The sequence below is a fragment of the Elgaria multicarinata genome, chromosome 2 (assembly GCF_023053635.1).
Source record: "Elgaria multicarinata webbii isolate HBS135686 ecotype San Diego chromosome 2, rElgMul1.1.pri, whole genome shotgun sequence".
In the NCBI taxonomy this organism is placed as follows: Eukaryota; Metazoa; Chordata; class Lepidosauria; order Squamata; family Anguidae; genus Elgaria; species Elgaria multicarinata.
The window spans coordinates 76356177-76374181 of NC_086172.1; the positions used below are offsets into that span (position 1 = coordinate 76356177).

At 46.2% G+C, this 18005-nt stretch overlaps 1 pseudogene; it reads left to right on the forward strand.

The window, feature by feature from the left end:
* The first annotated feature begins 322 nt into the window (after nucleotides 1-322).
* LOC134393617 (dnaJ homolog subfamily B member 2-like) lies at nucleotides 323-11658 on the forward strand (annotated as a pseudogene).
* Nucleotides 11659-18005: the final 6347 nt, after the last annotated feature.

Consider the following 18005-nt stretch of genomic DNA (forward strand, 5'->3'; position numbering starts at 1 on the left):
GTAGCTAGAACTAGTTTTGAACAGTTTGTGTATTAGGGCACCCTCAAGGGAGGCTATTTTTGCTGCTGGAACAACCCTGCAGGTCTTTATAGCGGTATTAAAGTGCACTGATAACTGTTGGGGCACAATCCAATTTCCATATACTGCTTTCATAGTGTTATATTATCCTGCATTCTATCCAAAGTTTGTAATGATTTGACTTAAGTGTAGATCTGGCAGTGTCTCTCCAGTGTCCTTGTGGAATGGGAATGGGTGGGTGATCGCCGTCACACCATGTTCTCTCTGGATTTGCAGCTGGCCTCTGCAGAGAATCAACAGCATCATGGTCGATTACTACCAAACACTAGACGTCCTACAAACTGCCTCCCCAGATGACATTAAAAAGGCGTAAGTTGCCCTTCTTCGGGGTTCCGTTTCCCTGCATTCGGTGCCGCTATATTGTACCGGGAACAATGAAGCTAAGCCCACCCTCTCCGGTCTTGGTGTGTTGGAAACCACCCAGAGAGCTTCAGCTATGGGGTGGTATAGAAATGTTGTTGTTGTTGTTAATAATAATGTGCCAGCATCCCCAACCAGCCAGTTCCCTTTGCAATTCCCATTGATCCTTTGGATGGGATGAGGGGAACGCAAATGCCTTTTTTTCCTGTGGCTGTGAGAACCTTGATTTAGATGCTCCAAGATGTGTTAGAGGTCCACGTACACTTTTCATTGGAGGTCCTGGAGCTGTGTTTGAAGTCTCCTACTCCATACACTGAGAGTTGAGGGGTGACCATCTAGATTGCCTCTCATTGTTAGAACAATCTAGACCATCTAGATTGCCTCTCTTTGTCCTTAGAAATAAAATTCAGATCTTAGGCAAAGACTCAGCCTAAGGGATTCAGTGATTTCCAGCGGAGGTCAGGACTAAAGGTCTCCCCTCCAACTCTGATTTATTTAGCTGTCAAGCAACGAATATCTCAATGTCTGAGAGTAGGGATCTCACTGACATTGGTGGTGAAAGGCGAAGAGCGTCATCACATGGGGGGAAAATTGTGTTTCCTCACCATCACTTCTCTGCACTTTCTCATTCTTTCTGGAGGGAAAAGAGGAAGTAAACAAAGACCACAGCCGGATCTACACTATCTATTTATTTATTTATTTATTTAATTTATATACCGCCTCATAGCCAAAGCTCTCTGGGCAATTTACAAAAGCCCGCCCTCAATGCTTTAAAGTGCTTTATAACACTTTTGAAAACGGTATATGCAGTGTGTTCTGGGCGCCAACAGTTGTTCAAACTGTTATAAAGTGCTTTAAAGCAGTAGTGTAGCCCAGGTGTCTTGGCCCATTCAGAGGTGTTTTTTTAATCAAGCCACTTCTCCTGCACACAGCAGGAGATCACGGCACATTCCGTTGTTTTTTTAAAAAAAAGTCAGATTAAAAGGGGTCAATTTGGCTATGGAAGAATAAGCGAGAGGCGGACATTGTCCTAAAGGATGCAAGCACATCCGTAAGTGGGCAGGAGCAAGCGTGCCATAAAACACTTGCCTGATGAACCTCCAAGTCTCCTGCTAATTGGCACAATGTGTGAGGTTAAGGTGGCTTATCTTCATGGTAAGCCTACAGTCAGGTCTCTCTCCCTGGAATGTTCTAGGTACAGGAAGCATGCACTGAAATGGCACCCAGATAAAAACCCAGGCAACAAGGAACATGCTGAGAAGAAATTCAAGGAGATAGCAGAAGCATATGAAGTGCTATCAGACAGTAAGAGATCAGACCTTTCTCTCCATTCCCCATCCTTGGGGTTGGGCCATCTCTGAGCTGGGGGTTATCTATATGAGGGGAAAGCCGCGGGGTGGCTCTGCAGTGGCATTCAGTCATAAATATATGACACAGCAGCCACTGCGGGGCCATCCCAGGGCTTTCCCCTGAAGCTCCGAATTTAAAAAGTCAGGGACTTACCCCGATTTTTTTCTGTGGAGCAAGGCGATGATGGTGCATCTCCGTCTGTCGCCTTGCTCCAGACTTGCAGCGGAGGTGTGTCCCAGCCAATGGCAATCCCTGATCGGTCACCATTGGCCAGACAGGGAGGAGGGGGTGCGCCACGGTGCGCTTCTTCTTCTGGCGGCGGGAGGGATGGGGGCTGAGGAAACTGGTTTTGAAATGTCTCTCATCTTAAAAGAAAGAAAGAAGGAAAAGAAAAGGAAAAAAGTATTTCCCACCTGTCTGGGAGACTTGCATTTCAGAAATTGAAATCCAGAACTCCCAATAAGCATGTGGAACTAGGCATGCATTTCTTTCGAATTGCGTACTATAATGTTTAGCAGCTACGGGTGCTTCTAAGCGCAGTGAAGAGGACAGGAATGCTTGGCAGGGGAAGCCCCAGGTTGGGAAAGAAAAACGGGAGGGGGATTGGGGATGTGCAGTGGTGCTCGTGCAGCAGCGCAGCAGAGCACAGGGCGGCGGCAGCTCCTCCTCCTCCTCTGATTGAAGCAAACCTTGCGCTAACTCCTCGCTGTGGGGACAACCCTGGAGGAGCACAAGTGCGGGGGGTTGGGGGCTCATGGCGCCAATGTATCATTGTATAGACACTCCCCTGTTCCCTGTGTGCTCCTCTATGCCCCATGTCCTGCCTTTTCCTAGAGACATTTTCTGCAGTGTGCACAGTGTTCACATGTCTCCTGAGCAATGGCTGCCTTCCAGTTCTCACTCCTTATGTGCCACAGAAGTGACAGCTTGGCCTGTTGACAGTTCAACCACCCTGGGTTACTGTGCAGCCCCCTTCCCCATTCACCTCATGTCCCCTGAGATGATCCCTTTGGGTAATTGCTTGGCCAACCAGTCAGCCTTTCTTCCTTCTGTCTTTGATAAAGAAGCATCAGATAAACGTGTCCGGGGCACTTCTAGAAGTTCAGTGTTTTCTGCTGCTGAATGCTTTGCTGCTGGTTATGGCCATGGTGCCAGTGCTGCAGCAAGAGGATGGGGGGTCTCAGCGGTATTTTGGAATTCATAAAGACCCTGTTCAGATGACAAGCTAAGCCACAGTGGTTAAGCATTTTGACCTAAACATTATGGCTTAGTGTGTCATGTGAACCATTCCTAACCATGGTGACTACATAATGATGGTTTAAACATGCTCACTAACCATTTGCTGCAAAAGGGTTAGTGGCCTAACCGTGGCTTAGTATGTCATCTGAATAGGCTGGAGGGGTGGGGAACCTCCAGCCTGCAAGCCTTATCCGAGGTTCCCAATCCAACCCAATGTACAGGTTTGTCACAAAAGCTGAACACACTTAAAGATGGGAGTGGTATCTTCTTCCTCCTTCTCTCTTCCAGATTATAAGCGTGACCTTTATGACCTCTATGGGCTCGAAGGGCTTATGGGCCTAAGCACAGGTAAGAACCCTGCACTAGTGGATGCAACAGCATATTCTCCACGTGTACCTGGCATGTGCTACATACTAGACTCACAAACTACACCTCCTCCCTCCTCCCCTGAAAATACATTACTTTATTTTCAGCTGGAGGTAGAACTTTCACTGCATAAAAATTCTCCCGGAGAAACAGCCACCTGGCTGGATTGGTTTCATGATTGATCAACTCTTCTATCTGTCTTCCTTTTATGAATTGTTCCTCCTCTACTCTTATTTTGGGAGTTTTCCTCTTGTTTTACTGTTTGCAAGTGATGCATGCACTGAGAGACTGCCCTTATATCAAGAACAACAAAGAATTTTGTGGCACCTTAAAGGCTAACACATTTATTCTGGCATAAGCTTTCATGGACAATGTCCACTTCATCAGTCCACAAAATACTTATGCCAGAATAAATTTGTTAGTCTTTAAGGACCGTCATCACACGGGAAAATTAACCTTCTCCTCACCTCTCATTCTCTGTTACTGTCAACGATGTCACGCTTACTCCGGTCAAGGAAACTCGTAGCCTTGGCTTTATATTTGATTCCTCGCTCTCCTTTATTCCTCATATCGAGGCAGTAGCTAAATCTTGTCGTTTCTTCCTGTATAATATTGCCAGGATTCGACCATTTTTGTCTGTCTCTTCTGCCAAGACTCTCGTTCACGCACTGGTTATCTCTCGGTTGGACTACTGCAACCTCCTCCTCTCTGGCCTCCCCTCGTCTCACATCAGTCCGCTGGTCTCTGTCCACCAATCTGCCGCTAAGATCATCTTCCTGGCCCGCCGCTCTGACCATGTCACTCCGCTTCTGAAATCTCTTCATTGGCTCCCAATTCATTCCAGAATCCAATATAAACTTCTCCTGTTGACCTTCAAAGCTCTTCACGGTCTAGCTCCTGCTTATCTCTCCTCTCTCATCTCACACTATTGCCCCGCTCGTGCTCTTCGCTCCTCTGATGCCATGCTTCTTGCCTGCCCAAGGGTCTCTACTTCCCTTGCTCGGCTTCGTCCATTTTCCTCTGCTGCCCCTCATGCCTGGAATGCTCTTCCAGAACACCTGAGAACTACCAACTCAATCACAGCTTTTAAAACACAGCTAAAAACTTTTCTTTTCCCTATAGCTTTTAAACTTTGAGTTTGCTCTGACTCTATACTGTTAGCTTCACCCTTCCCGGTGCCTGTTTACACTTCCCTGTGCCTGTTTGCATTCTCTTTCCCTTCTTATTGTTTACTACAACTTTATTAGATTGTAAGCCTATGCGGCAGGGTCTTGCTATTTACTGTGTTATCTGTACAGCACCATGTACATCGATGGTGCTATATAAATAAATAATAATAATAATAATAATAATAATGTTGCTTCTCCGCCCCGGCTTCTGTCCCACATTACTTCCTCTTCTTCCCCAACAGGAAGAGGAAGTAAACAAAGACCACGTGGCCCATTCAGGGGCTGTTTCTATTGTGCCGCTTTTCCTGTACACAGCAGGAGATCGCAGCACATTCCGTTTTTTAAAAAAAATCGGATATTTGGGGGTCCATTTTGCAATGGAAAAATTAGCAGAAGGAGCGGGAGGCATGCAGGAGGCAGACGCTGTCGTCTAAAGGATGTGCACACATTCATAAGTGGGCAGTAGCTAGCGAGCGTGCGATAAAACGCTCGCCTGATGAACCTCAAGTTGCTACAAGTCCTGCCCCCCCCTTTTCTTGTTTTTGCTGCAAGAGACAAATGCGGCTTCCCCTCTGGGAACTTTTATTGAGGAGAATGGTAGTTTCCCTCCACTGCTGTACGCCTTTTTGGCCAGCTCTCCACTCTGCATTCAGCAGAGAGATCTGTTCCTTCTGGGTCTATGGCCAAAGGGGAAATCCTCTCCCCTGCTGTCCTCCACAAGCCATCCTCGTTCCCTTCTTTCCTTCCTGGAAATGATGACAAAAGGTGTCTGATTTGTTTTCTGCAAGGAATGGGGCTTTATCAGAGCTCAACTGGGACTCCTGACCTCATGTTCACCTTTCGGGATGCAGACGAGGTCTTCCGAGAATTTTTCGAAGGACAAGATCCCTTCACTGACATCTTTGGTATGTGCCTCACCTAGTATAAGGGGGACAAGATATTAAAATAAAAAGCTGCCTTCGAAAGCGGTGTTTCTAGCTCAGTGCTGTCTGCTCTGATTGACAGCAATTCTTATGTGGAGAGATCATCTTCACCAACCCTGCTGCCTGAGGGCTAAATTACATGCTTCCTTAAATACATAGCATGCAGCTGATCCTGACTTTTTAAAACCTTGAAGTAAGCCTGGGGCCCGATACAGATCAGGACCACTGTGTGCAGCTAGGGGAGGTTTTAAACCTTCGCACCCAGAAACTTTTGCTTCCTAAATTTCCATCCCCCTGCAAGGGCTAAAAAAAGGAAAATAAATCTTCATTGGTGCCTGAGATCCTTCTTTACATTGAGATGACACGGACTGAGCCTGATGAGTTCTGCCTATGAGATATGGCCATGTTTTTATTTATTTAATTTATTTATACCCTGCTTTTCTGGAAAAAACAAAAGGGGGGGGCATCCAAAGTGGCTGATGCTCTTCCCTCAACACCCAGGACCTTTTCCAGTGAAGAAATAGCTAGATTCTGCAAGAATCAGATTCATGAGACAAACGTCTTGTTAACCCAAGGGTCTTTTATTTGATTGTTTATCACATACACACACACACACACACACACACACACACACACACACACACACCTCCAAGGAGCTCAAAGCAGCATTCATGGTCCTTCTCTCCATTTTATCCTCACAACAACCTTGTGAGGTGACTGGCCCAAAGTCACCCAGCGAGCTTCAGGGCCAAACCTGAGTCTCTCCAGTCCTGCATTCTAATCACTATGGGGGGATCTACACTACTGCTTTAAAGCGCTTTATAACAGTTTTGACAACTGTTGGGGCCCAGGACACACTGCATATACAGGTTTCAAAATGTTTTCAAAGTGCTTTAAAGAGTTTAAAAGCAGTAGTGTAGATCCCCCCCCCCCCCCAGGTCACATAAACAACAAGGTTTTGTAGCACCTTAAAGACAAATGCATTTATTTGTCGTGGCGTAAGCTTTCCTGGACACTGTCCACATCATCAGATGCCCAGACTAAGATGGCGATCCTTGTGGCAATTACGCGCACCAGCTCAAGTTATTCATGAGGATTCAAACAAAGGTGTCATCATTAAAAAGGTACAAAAATAAACAAGCAACAGGCTTGAATTTTAGGATATTAATTAATCAGAAAGCAGGATAAGTGCAAATTTGAATTGTAGAGTTAAATTAGTTAAGCCCACCACACTAAGTAATCAAATAATAGTAGTAATAATAAAATGTTAATTCACAGATTTCAATTTATTAATTCACTCCATACTTTACAGATGAACAACGAGGAATTTCTCAGTGGGTCATGCCGGGGGGTGGCACCTACTCCTATTGCTCCTACAGCGCTCCAGGCCAGACAGGTAAGCATATTCATGCCCCATTGCCTTGCACCCTTGAACAGCTCTTGCAATTCAGTGGGCAATCGGTCACAGGCACTGGAAATGGTCATTGCAGGCTTTGATGGAACCTATCCTCTGTGTTTCTCCAAGTGCTTTCTGTTTTCGATTTCTGCTAGCTCACTCTGGCTCTGTCCATTCATAGGGATGCCGTTCATCCTTACCTTTCAAATAGGATCATAGAATCATAGACTAGTAGAGTTAGAAGGTGCCTACAAGGCCATCGAGTCCAACCCCCTTCTCATTGCAGGAATCTACCTTAAAGCATACCTGACAGATGATATCTGATATTTGAGAAGCGTTTCCCCATGTTAAATTTGTACCCCACCCCACCTTGTCCCTTAAGTAGCAAATGTATGCTCATGGCCTCTATCATCCTGCTGGCATTATTGGGGCCTGCACTAGCCAGCAACTCTCCGTCCCATCAGTAGTGATGCTGTTGTTGTTACCTTTAATCCTAGACTTCTTCACTACTTTTGGACCCGGTGCTGAATTGGGAATAGGCTTCAATTCCATCTCCACATCTACAAAGTACATCAACGGCAAACGCATAACCACCAGGAGGTAGGGTGACAAGGAGGGCCTGGTGGTGGCACTGGAGCTAGCCTGTCCCAGAATCAGATGCAAAGGCAAAATAAAGTTTCTGCAAAAGCAGAAACATTAAAGCAGATCGTGCGAAGCAGGGGCAGGGAACCTTGTTTAGCCCCAGGGCCAAATTCAATATCTGACACGCTCTTGGGGGGGGGGCATATCCCAGTGATGGGCATGACAAAATGGGTGGGGCCAAAATGCCAGCATGTTTTAGCTTATAGCTCTTACTGCCAATAACTAACGTTCCCCACCTTTCGTGCAAAGGGAAAGCAGAGGGAGAGGAGGGAATGTGTGAACACAGAGCTCATTTGTGTATTGTCAGCCCATGAGTTGGCATTATGTTTGACCCTAGAATGTACATTCGCATCCTGGGGCCTGTCTACACACAGGGAAAGCCCCGAGGTGGCTGTGGATCTGTGCCCCATTGGTTAGATTTATTTATTTATTAAATTTATATACTGCCCCATAGTCGAAGCTCTCTGGGCGGGTTACAAAAGTTAAAACAGTGAACATTAAAAAGTATACAAATTTAAAACCATCAAAAATATAAAAACAACAGTGTAAAATAGTATCCATTTTAAACAATGACAGTTCTGGGGTCCATTAAAAAACAAACTTAGCATATGTTGTTAAATGCTGTTAAATGCACGGGAGGAGAAAGGTCTTGTTGACCTGGCGCCGAAAAGATAACCAGGGCCAAATCTACACACAGTCGTCGGGGCGCCCTGAAGGTGCTTCAGAGCGCCCCGAAACTCCTAGTGCAGATACCTGTTCAGAAGAGACGGAGGAAGAGGCGGTGGCGGCGAAACGTTCCCAGGGTTCGGCAGCTTCGCTGGTGAGTCCTTGCTGCCGAGCCCAACTCCCTGCCGGCCTCCTGCTGCCGGCGAAAGAGCCACCCGGGTTGGAGAGCGCCGAGCTCTCCAACCCGGGTGGCTCTTTCGCCGGCAGCAGGAGGCCGGCGGGGAGTTGGGCTTGGCTTCCGCCGAGCTCTCCAACCCGGGTAGTTCTTTCACCGGCAGCAGGAGGCCGGCGGGGAGTTGGGCTCGGCGGCCAGGACTCACCAGCGAAGCCGCCGAGCCCTGGGAACTTTTCGCCGCTGCCGCCTCTTCCTCCGTCTCTTCTGTGTGTAGATTTGGCCCCTGTTGGCGCCAGGCGAGCCTTGTCAGGGAGATCATTCCATAATTGGGGGGCCACCACTGAGAAGGCTGTCTCCCTTGTTGCCATCCTCCGAGCTTCCCTCGAAGTAGGCACTCGGAGGAGGACCTTAGATGTTGAGCGCAGTGTACGGGTAGGTTCATGTCGGGAGAGAGGTGTTCCATCAGGTATTGTGGTCCCAAGCCATGTAATGCTTTATAGGTTAAGACCAGCACCTTGAATTGGGCTCGGAAACGTATAGGCAGCCAATGCAAGTGCAGGCGCAGCTTCCCAGCCACCGCAGGACCTCCCCGCAATGCTCTGATTTGAAAAAGTCGGGAATTTACCCCAACATTTTCAAAGGGAGTAACGTCAACACGGTGCTTCTGCCATGTAATGTTGCTCCACAGCCAACCCAGGGGTGGAGGTTGGTGGTAGGCGACCAGCGATTGGTCGACTCCCACCAGGAAGAAGGAGGGGTTGGTCTGGGACCTGGATGGCTGCCCAGAAACCCCACACTCCCTCCTCAGTGCTGGGATTACCCGATGACACCCTGGGAGAGAGAAAGCATGGGGTTGAGGAGAGAGGTAGCGCCAACCTGGCGCCGTGAAGACAGACCCCTGTTTTGTGTTCTGTCCATCAAGTACTACATTCACAAGCAGTGCAAATAATACAAGAGAAGAGAAGCTCATCAGCACTTTTCAGCCTCATGTGTGTTGAGCTACTTTTACAAATAGCAGATTCATACTAATGTTTAACCTAAGTAATACCCTGAAATTTAAGAACATTATTGTTTTCCTGTCCCTCCCTGCCCCTTCTTTTTTGTATATTCTTAAATATTTAAAAGCTGTCAGCACATCCTCCCCTTCCCCGGAATCTTCTTTTGTACAGACTAAATATACTCAGACCCTTTAACGTTTTATGTTTTTGTTGTTTATTTATGAATCATTATGAGTGGGGATTTTTTTTTTAACTTGTAGTGTCCAGAACTGAACACAATACTGCAAACGAGAGCGTGTCAATGCTATGCGGTGTGTAACATTTCACATTGGTCCTTGTTGAATTTCGTGTTCTTCCTGCCAGCTCTCCCTTTTTATGGGATAATTATGAATATATTGCTTATCCTTTAGAATGTTTGCAAACCCTTCCCATTCTGTATTCTTTGCAAATCTGATAATTGCTCTTACCACTTCCACGTTCAAGTTACTGATGAAGACATTGAACAATATAAATAACCAACTCTGACCCCAGCAGAGAACAGCTGGTTAATTTTTTTCCTGTTTACTTCAAGTGCATTTTCTCTGTCCAGCCAAATCATCTATTTATATATTTAGATTTCTAGCCTACCCTCTGTCCTCTGGCTTGTGGAATGTAAAAACTGTATGGCATGAAACATTAATTAAAATATTCTTATAAACACTACACTGAAAACATCCACTCCATCTCAGCTTAATCCTTAAGAGCGAACTCAAGTGGTTAAATCTTACAGCAGTTCTTGGGAAATGCTCAGTTTTGGATTATGGTGAATTTTTAGCCGGAAGGAGTTGGGGAAGCTGTCGCCAAGAATGCCTTTCCATCGTGGGCGCAGGGGGAATGAAGAGCACATTGTTGATTGTATGGCAAGTGCTTCAGCTCCTCCTACAGCTGGGGAAACCATCTCGCTCTCTTTTGCAGGATCCTTGAGCATGGGCAGGAGAGGGTAGAGATTGATGAGAATGGGGAGCTCAAAGTGGCAGAAGTGCATGGTAAGAAAGCAAAGTTTGGGGACACTAGGGAAGGGCATGTGCCTGGGAGGGAAGATCTTCAGTGCAGAAAAGGTCTATGTGTGAATACCTGGTGCCCACTCTAGACTGGGTGAACTCTGGAGGGAGGAGGGCATTCCATGTCATTATACACTGACAGCCGGGTAAGGATTAGACCAGGAGCGGGCAACCATTTTTCCACTGAGGGCTGCATTGCCTCAGAGGGTGTCTCTTTGGGGGCGCACGCTGGCAGTGGGCAGAGACAAAGCTGCTGGTGGGTGGGGCCAGAGCCAGCCTTTCCACCCTCCCTCCCATGGCTTGCCAGCTGATCACCCTTCTCATTCCCCTTGTGGTGGCTGATACTGGAAGGAAGAGGAGATGCCAGCCAATGGGTGAAGGCTGCACGTAGCACTTGGGCCATAGTTGCCAACTTCTGGATTAGACTATCTTGAACCAGGCTTTCATTGGCACATGCTTTACCCACAGCCTATTGGTTCAAGTGGAGAGATTTAGTGTGGTCAGGATTCTCTATTCATATTTCTTGTGGGTCCTCCCTGGGTCAAGCTTGTTGATGGGGCAAGGAACTGGGAATGCTGCCCCTATTCCATGTGCTTTCATTTGTGTGCAACCTCTGCAATGCAGCACTGGGGCACAACATGAGATCCTCTTAAGCTGCCGTGGGTTTGGGCCTCCCAAGCTGAAGGGCATGGGAAGGTCTCTTTCTTTTTGCTCTTCCCCTCCCCCTTTGCTTGCCTCTTCCAGACCTCACCAACAACCTGAAGGCCAGGGTGGAACACATCCAGCAGGAACAACCTGAGGTGCTGAGTTCTGCGGCTGATATCCGACTTCCGCCCCGGCCACAGAGTGCCGGCTCCTCTTTTGCCTACCCCGAGAATGAAGACAAGGAACTATATCGGGCCATGGCCTACAGCCTGTCTGAGATGGAGAACGTGGGGCAGCACCTGGCAATCCCCAAGAAAAGACGAGGAAGCACTCGGCGAATACACAAAAGGACACTGGGGCCCGGTGAGATATTGGCTGCTGCTCCCTTGCCTATCAGAGCCAAGAGTCCAGGGGCAGGAGACAACATGAAGGAGAAGGAAAGCAAGCCAGTTGAAGGGCCCAAGGCAGGAGGCAGCACCACAGTGGCAAAGGTTCAGCTTGGGCCTAGCCCGGAGGAGAATGACTCTGCCCTTAGTGATATGCGGTATGTCTTTCCTGACATTGTTCCTTCTCACCGAGAAAGGGAATCTATCATGTGCACTCTTCTCTGAACCCCAAAATACAAGAGGAAAGTGAGCAACCTGTGTCCATTAAAGGTCACCATCTGGCTGTCGGTCTCCACAGTTGCGTTATTTCCTGGGGAATAGCAGGCTTGCCTTGCCTGTCTAGCTGTGGTGCTGGGAGCTGAACAGTTTGCCCAAGCTCAGCGGCACATCGGTATTTCTTTCTGCAGGATTTATTCGGACCCCAGGGTTTGGCTCTTCTGAGCGCAGGTATTGGGAGGCCTTGTCGAAATGGGATACCATATCTGGAAAGAGCAGGGGAGCTTGAACCAACAACAGTTGCCTGATAGGTGAACCACCTCTATGGCTCCTCTGCATTCCCTTCCCAATTGCCATGCATGAAAGGAGGAGGAATCACCCTTGGTCCAGATACTTAGAGAACCAGGGTGTCTCTATGACTGTAAATAGTGCTCAGTGTATAACAGTGCAATAGTGCTCCCCAACCTAGTGTCCTCCAGATGCTTCGGACTCCCATCAGCACCACCGAGCCAGCATTGTTAATGCTTAGGAATCATGGGAGTTGTAGTCCAAAACATCAGGAGGGCACCAGATTGGGAAAGGCTGATGTATTAGATGTATAAGAGCTAGATCCCAGCTCTAAAAAAAAGGGCTTCTGTATACAGATTGTGTAGTTTAAATAGATGGAAAAATTCCACCAGGTATAGCTTTTCCTGCTAATTCAGAACTGGAGTGAGGAAATTCTGCCTCTGAAGTACAGAAGATTTCTTAGGGTCTTGGTTTGGCAACCTTAGGCAATAGGAAGCAATCTCTTGGATGCATTTTAAACTCTAGAGATGTATGCATTTCCACAGATGCTTTAGAGAGATTATTCCAGTGGTGGTGGGGAAGGTACAGGAGTTCAAGCCCAGCTGAAAGCCACACCCTCTGACCCAGATGCATGGAAGCTCGTGGCAAAGGTTCAGTGGTTTGCACTCACTTAGAGACAATCATCTTTCCTACTAGCTTGCAGACTGAGCGAAAAAAAGTCTCTGCTGATGTGTGAGATGGATGACACATCACACCAGTACAACACCAACCTGTTGAACAAGTTGATGGTTAATCTCTGTTCTCCACCATAACCTGGGATGAAAGTAATTGAAAAAGATGTATGCCAGCAAGGCCGGGAGGCTGTTCTACTTTAGCAGCAAGTGCTCACACAGATTAAAATCCCACTAAACCTGTTCTCTGGATGAGACCTGCCTTAATGAATACATTCTGGAGCTGAGCTCTAGAGAACCCATCCTTGGCTCAAAGACGCATGGTCCCAGGGAATGGTTTGGAGGCACATAAAGCAGCCACCTTGCTGAAGCTAAGCAGGTCTAGGTCTGCTTGGATGGGAGACCACCTGGGAATCCCCGTGTTGTGTTCCATGATGGAAGAACGGTAGGATATAAATGCAATAATAATAGGTAATACTAATAATTAATAACAAATAAGCCCCTGCCTGGGATCGCACCACAAGCTTGGGTTTGTGGCACTGAGGGCAAACTTTCAAGAGTGGCTACTTTCCTTTGTTTAATAATAAACAAGTTCTAGCATTCACACTTGCCAGGCCATAAAAAGGGCAGTGTTCTTGTGCATCCTGTCTGGAGTGGGCTCTATTCCCAGAGGGGATATTTGCGTATTTTAATGTATTTAAATATTAAACCAATGTCACATTGATAGCATAAACCTAAGCTTTTTTTTTTTTTAAAAAAAAATACAGGTCAGGTTGATTTAAACTTCCACTCTGACTCTTGTCATAGAAATCTGATGCACAGCTTCCCCCATATTTCTGGACTACTGTGAGAGCCTGACATTCCTCACGCACACCTGGCACCTCTTCATAGGTTTGAATGTTCATGCACAGGACTGCATGGATTGTGTTGCTTCCATCCATAAGTGATGAGTAACACGCCTTGGAAAGCATGGTGCTCAGGTCTCCCAAAAGGCCTAACAAGGACTTGCAGCAGTTAGTTTCGCTAGATCTCAGAGTCGGGGGTAAATTCTCAGGGATGGAAGCTAAATCTCAAGAGCCATCAACTAGTTCATCACCATGCACACTTGGTTGCTTCTAGGTGTGCTAAACTAGTTGACTCATGCCTGCCTGGGGTCACTATTGCATATGTAATTTCTATATCTAGCACCATCAACTGCATAAAAAAAATGCAGTGCACAGGAGTAGTTAATTGCCCTGGCCACATTGTTGCTAACTTGCTGGAGAAGCATGTGGACTTTCAAAAGGCTTTTGATAAAGTCCCCCTGTGGCATTACACCCCACAAGTCAGTTCCCTAATGCATGTCTGAAATTGGTAAGTCTGTGGTGCTTAGAATTTTGACTTGAGTGGGTGGAGTTAGAATGTCTTAGGAGGGGGAAGGAGTGATATATAAGGGAATGACTGAGGGGATTGTGAGAGACTTTTAGGTACTCGTAGGCCGTAGCTAGACCTAAGGTTTATCCCAGGATTGTCCTGGGGTCAAACCTGTTCATCTAAGTGCCACACAGGGCATCCAGCGCTCAGGCAGGGACGAACCCGGGATGATCCTGGGATAAACCTTAGGTCTAGCTCTGGCCTTAGAGTCTTTAGCCTTTAGTGCTTGAACTCTCTCTGTGTTAGCTCTGTATGTTAGCTCTTGGTGTGTAGAGTACTTGGGTTCTGGAGAGTTTGAGGTTCAGTATAGAGAGTGGTGTCTTTTGAGTGGGGTGTGCAGATAGACAGTTTGTGTAAAATAAACAATACTGATAATAAAATTCAAGAGTGAATGTGTGTGTGACAGGAAAGCGTATATGTGAATGGGTGAAAGGATTAGATGCGAGTTTTCAAAAAGGTTTTTAAATGTTTTATTTTTAAACAAAGCTTGTGAACTTTTAAAATAAATTTTAATTATTTTGTTTAAATCCCACGTTTCTGTTTGGCATTTAGCATCTGAAGTTTATTCATTTAGCACCCACAATAATTCACCTCAGCACATATAATTCACAGCGCATTATTTTATAATTGAAATCCTTCTCCATTTAACCCCTTTCTCCACATAGTTTGGAGAAAGGTGATGACTGTCCTTCACCTCAGGCGTATCAAGTGGTGGTGCTTGGTTTGAGCAAGGAGTGTCCGCAGCCAGGCCTGTTGTTCAGAGCCTGTGTCATGACACTGCCACCTAAGACTCCTGAACAAACTTAGTAGTCATAGAATAAGAGGAGAGGTCCTCTTATGGATCAGTAACTGGTTAGAGAACAGAAAACAGAGTATAAATGGTCAGTTCTCCCGATGAGGGAAGTAAATAGTAGGGTCCCACAGGGATCGGTATTGGGACCAATTCTTTTCAACTTATTTATTAATGATCTGGAATTAGGAGTGAGCAGTGAAGTGGCCAAGTTTGCCGACGATACCAAATTATTTAAGGTTGTTAAAACACAAAGGGATTGTGAAGAGCGCCAAAGGGATCTCTCCAAACTGGGAGAGTGGGCATCCAAATGGCAGATGTGGTTCAATGTAAGCAAGAGCTCCATCACACCTACATGTTTGCCCTCAAATTATCTGCCTTCGTTTCCATAGCGTATGAAACCCTGAGCACTTATACCTTTGTGCTTTTATGTTTCATTCATCTTTATACCTCTCCTCTCCTGCGCACCAGTGTATTGCTGTTGTTCCGTTGTTGAGATGCGTTCTCAGATCTCCTTTGTACCTCCCCCTACAGTTCATTAGCTGCTGGTTGTTGGACACCTCTGGCCCTCCCTAGTAATTGGCATGGGGCACTCCTGGTCTTGCACTGCTTTTTCCTAGGAAGGAGCTTCTTTTGCTACTGAGCTCACTTCGGGAAAAGTCTCTCTCCTATGTACCTTTGTAGGTATTCCTTGTTGCATAGGCTATGCCTGTTTCCCTCACCCTGCCTGGAGGCTTTGGAGCATCCTATCTGGAGAGGATTGCAGCATTGTGTAAATCCCATTGATTTCAACTGCATTTACATCCAATTCATACTAAAATCCCATGCATGCTTACCTTTGAGTAAACCCCATTGAACAGAGACAGGCTTACTAAGGAAAGGAAAGTGATTGTTTGTACTTGTGAACTTCCAGGGAAAGGATTTAAAGGGGGGGGGAATTAATTTTTTTTAAAAAAAATCCTAAAAAATCAAGGGATGGACCAATCTCACTCAAACTTGGCATGCTGAAAACTCTACTTAAGAGCTATCACTGTGCCAATGTAGCCCTGGTCATGCCTACTCAGGAGTAAGAACATAGAGTTAAATGGGACCTCCCCCTCCCCCTTCACGGCTGAGTGAAGAATCACACTGCCCTTCTTTTTGTTAGCCAGACTGCCTTTAGACACACACGCCCCCTAAAAATACACGTTGAGGGTAGAGCAGTGTCCTTTTGCATTACCAGAAGAACTGGACTACCAAAAAACAGCACTAAGGGGGGGGGAGGCAAGATCAGGGCAGGAAAGGGACAACGTCATGTGATTCATCAACATACAACACAGGGCGACAGTGGGCTATAATGCTGGTGTGATGGAGCCCCAAGTGTAAGGTGATGCATGTTGGGGCAAAAAACCCCAACTTCAAGTATAACCTAATGGGATCTGAGCTGGCAGTGACCAAACAAAAAAGAGATCTTGGGATTGTGGTGGACAGCTTGATGAAAATGTCCACTCAGTGTGCGGCCACTGTAAAGACGGCAAATTCCATGTTAGGCATTATAAGAAAAAGAACTCAGAATAAAACTGCCAATATCCTACTGCCTTTATACAAATGTATGGTGCAACCACATTTAGAATACTGTGTACAGTTCTGGTCACCACACCTAAAAAGGAATATTATAGAGCTGGGAAAAGGGCAGAAAAGGGCAACTTAAATGATTAAGGGGCTGGAGCATCTCCCCTATGAGGGAAAGTTACATAAACTGGGATTGTTTAGCTGAAGAAAAAGGAGGCTAAGGGGAGACATGAAAGAGGTGGTCAAAATTATGCGTGGTATGGAAAATGTGGATAGGGAGACATTTTTCTCCCTCTCTCAAAATACTAGAACCCGGGGTCATCCCATGAAGCTGGTGGGAGATCCAGGACAAAGAAAAGGAAGTACTTCTTCACACAGCACATAGTTAAATTATGGAACTCACTATCACAAGATGTAGTGATGACCACCAATTTGGATGGCTTTAAAAGGGGGTTGGATAAATTCCTGGAGGCAAAGGCTATTAATGGCTGCTAGCACTGATGGTGGTGTGCTATCTCCAGTATTTGAGGCAGTAAGCCTGTGTGCACTAGTTGCTGGGGAACATGGGTGGGAGGGTGCTGTTCCTGACTGATGGCTGGTTGGCCACTGTGTGAACAGAGTGCTGGACTAGATGGACCCTTGGTCTGATCCAGCAGAGCACTTCTTATGTTCTTAACTGAGGAAAGTGTTTAAGGGTGCAATCCTATGCATGTTTAGACAGGAAAAAAAATCCTACAACCTGGCTGGGGCATGCTGGGATTTGTAGGACTTTTTTCTGTCTAAACATGCATAGGATTGCATCCCAAGTTCTTTAATATGACTCATTCACATTAAGTTTATGACCTCTCTCTCTCTCACACACACACACACACACTTTTTGCTAGTGTTCACAGCTCCACCCTTTAACTACTGGGCCATTCTTCCAGGTCCAGCCACACATCAGTGTTTGTTTTTTGTTCAAGAATTGGCTCCACCTCATAACTCTCCCAAGCCACACCTCTTACATCTGGATCCTGGAGATCTGAAAGTGCTATTGCCAGCAGTGCCCCAAATGCTGAGTCACTGCATCTGACTTCTCCATCCATCTTGCCTGCCCTAAGTTGCTACATCACCTCTTAAGTGGTGTTACTGCTACCCACTAGTTTCCACGTGCATTTGATTTTCTACTGCTGAGCTGCTTTCTAAAATAATAAGTTTAAGGTCTTGGGCCTACCTAGAGATGACCCCTCCCCCCTTTGAGAGGGAGCATTAGCTTTGTCTGGGCTGTTTGAAATTTCTTGGTGGTGAGAGACAGATACTCTGCACTTGCTCAGAAGTAGATGCCCCATTATTTCTTCACATTTCAGGGCTAAATCCTTCTATTGAAAAACAGATTCTGGGGTTCAACCCTGATACAGCAGAAGATGTGCTGCTAGGATTTCCGCTCTTAAGGATTTGGGATGTGCAGCATTTCCATAGGTCAGAACATGAATCAACTATTTCATCTGCACTCCACTGTGCCAGACCTAAATACTCTCATGGGATTGTACCTTAAGTTAATTGTATTAAAAGGGTGTCCCTGTAGTAGTCTAATTGATTAGTTTGTGATCATCCAAAAGAATCAATCTGAAATTTAGGTGTGTTTGTACATTATAAATGGCTTT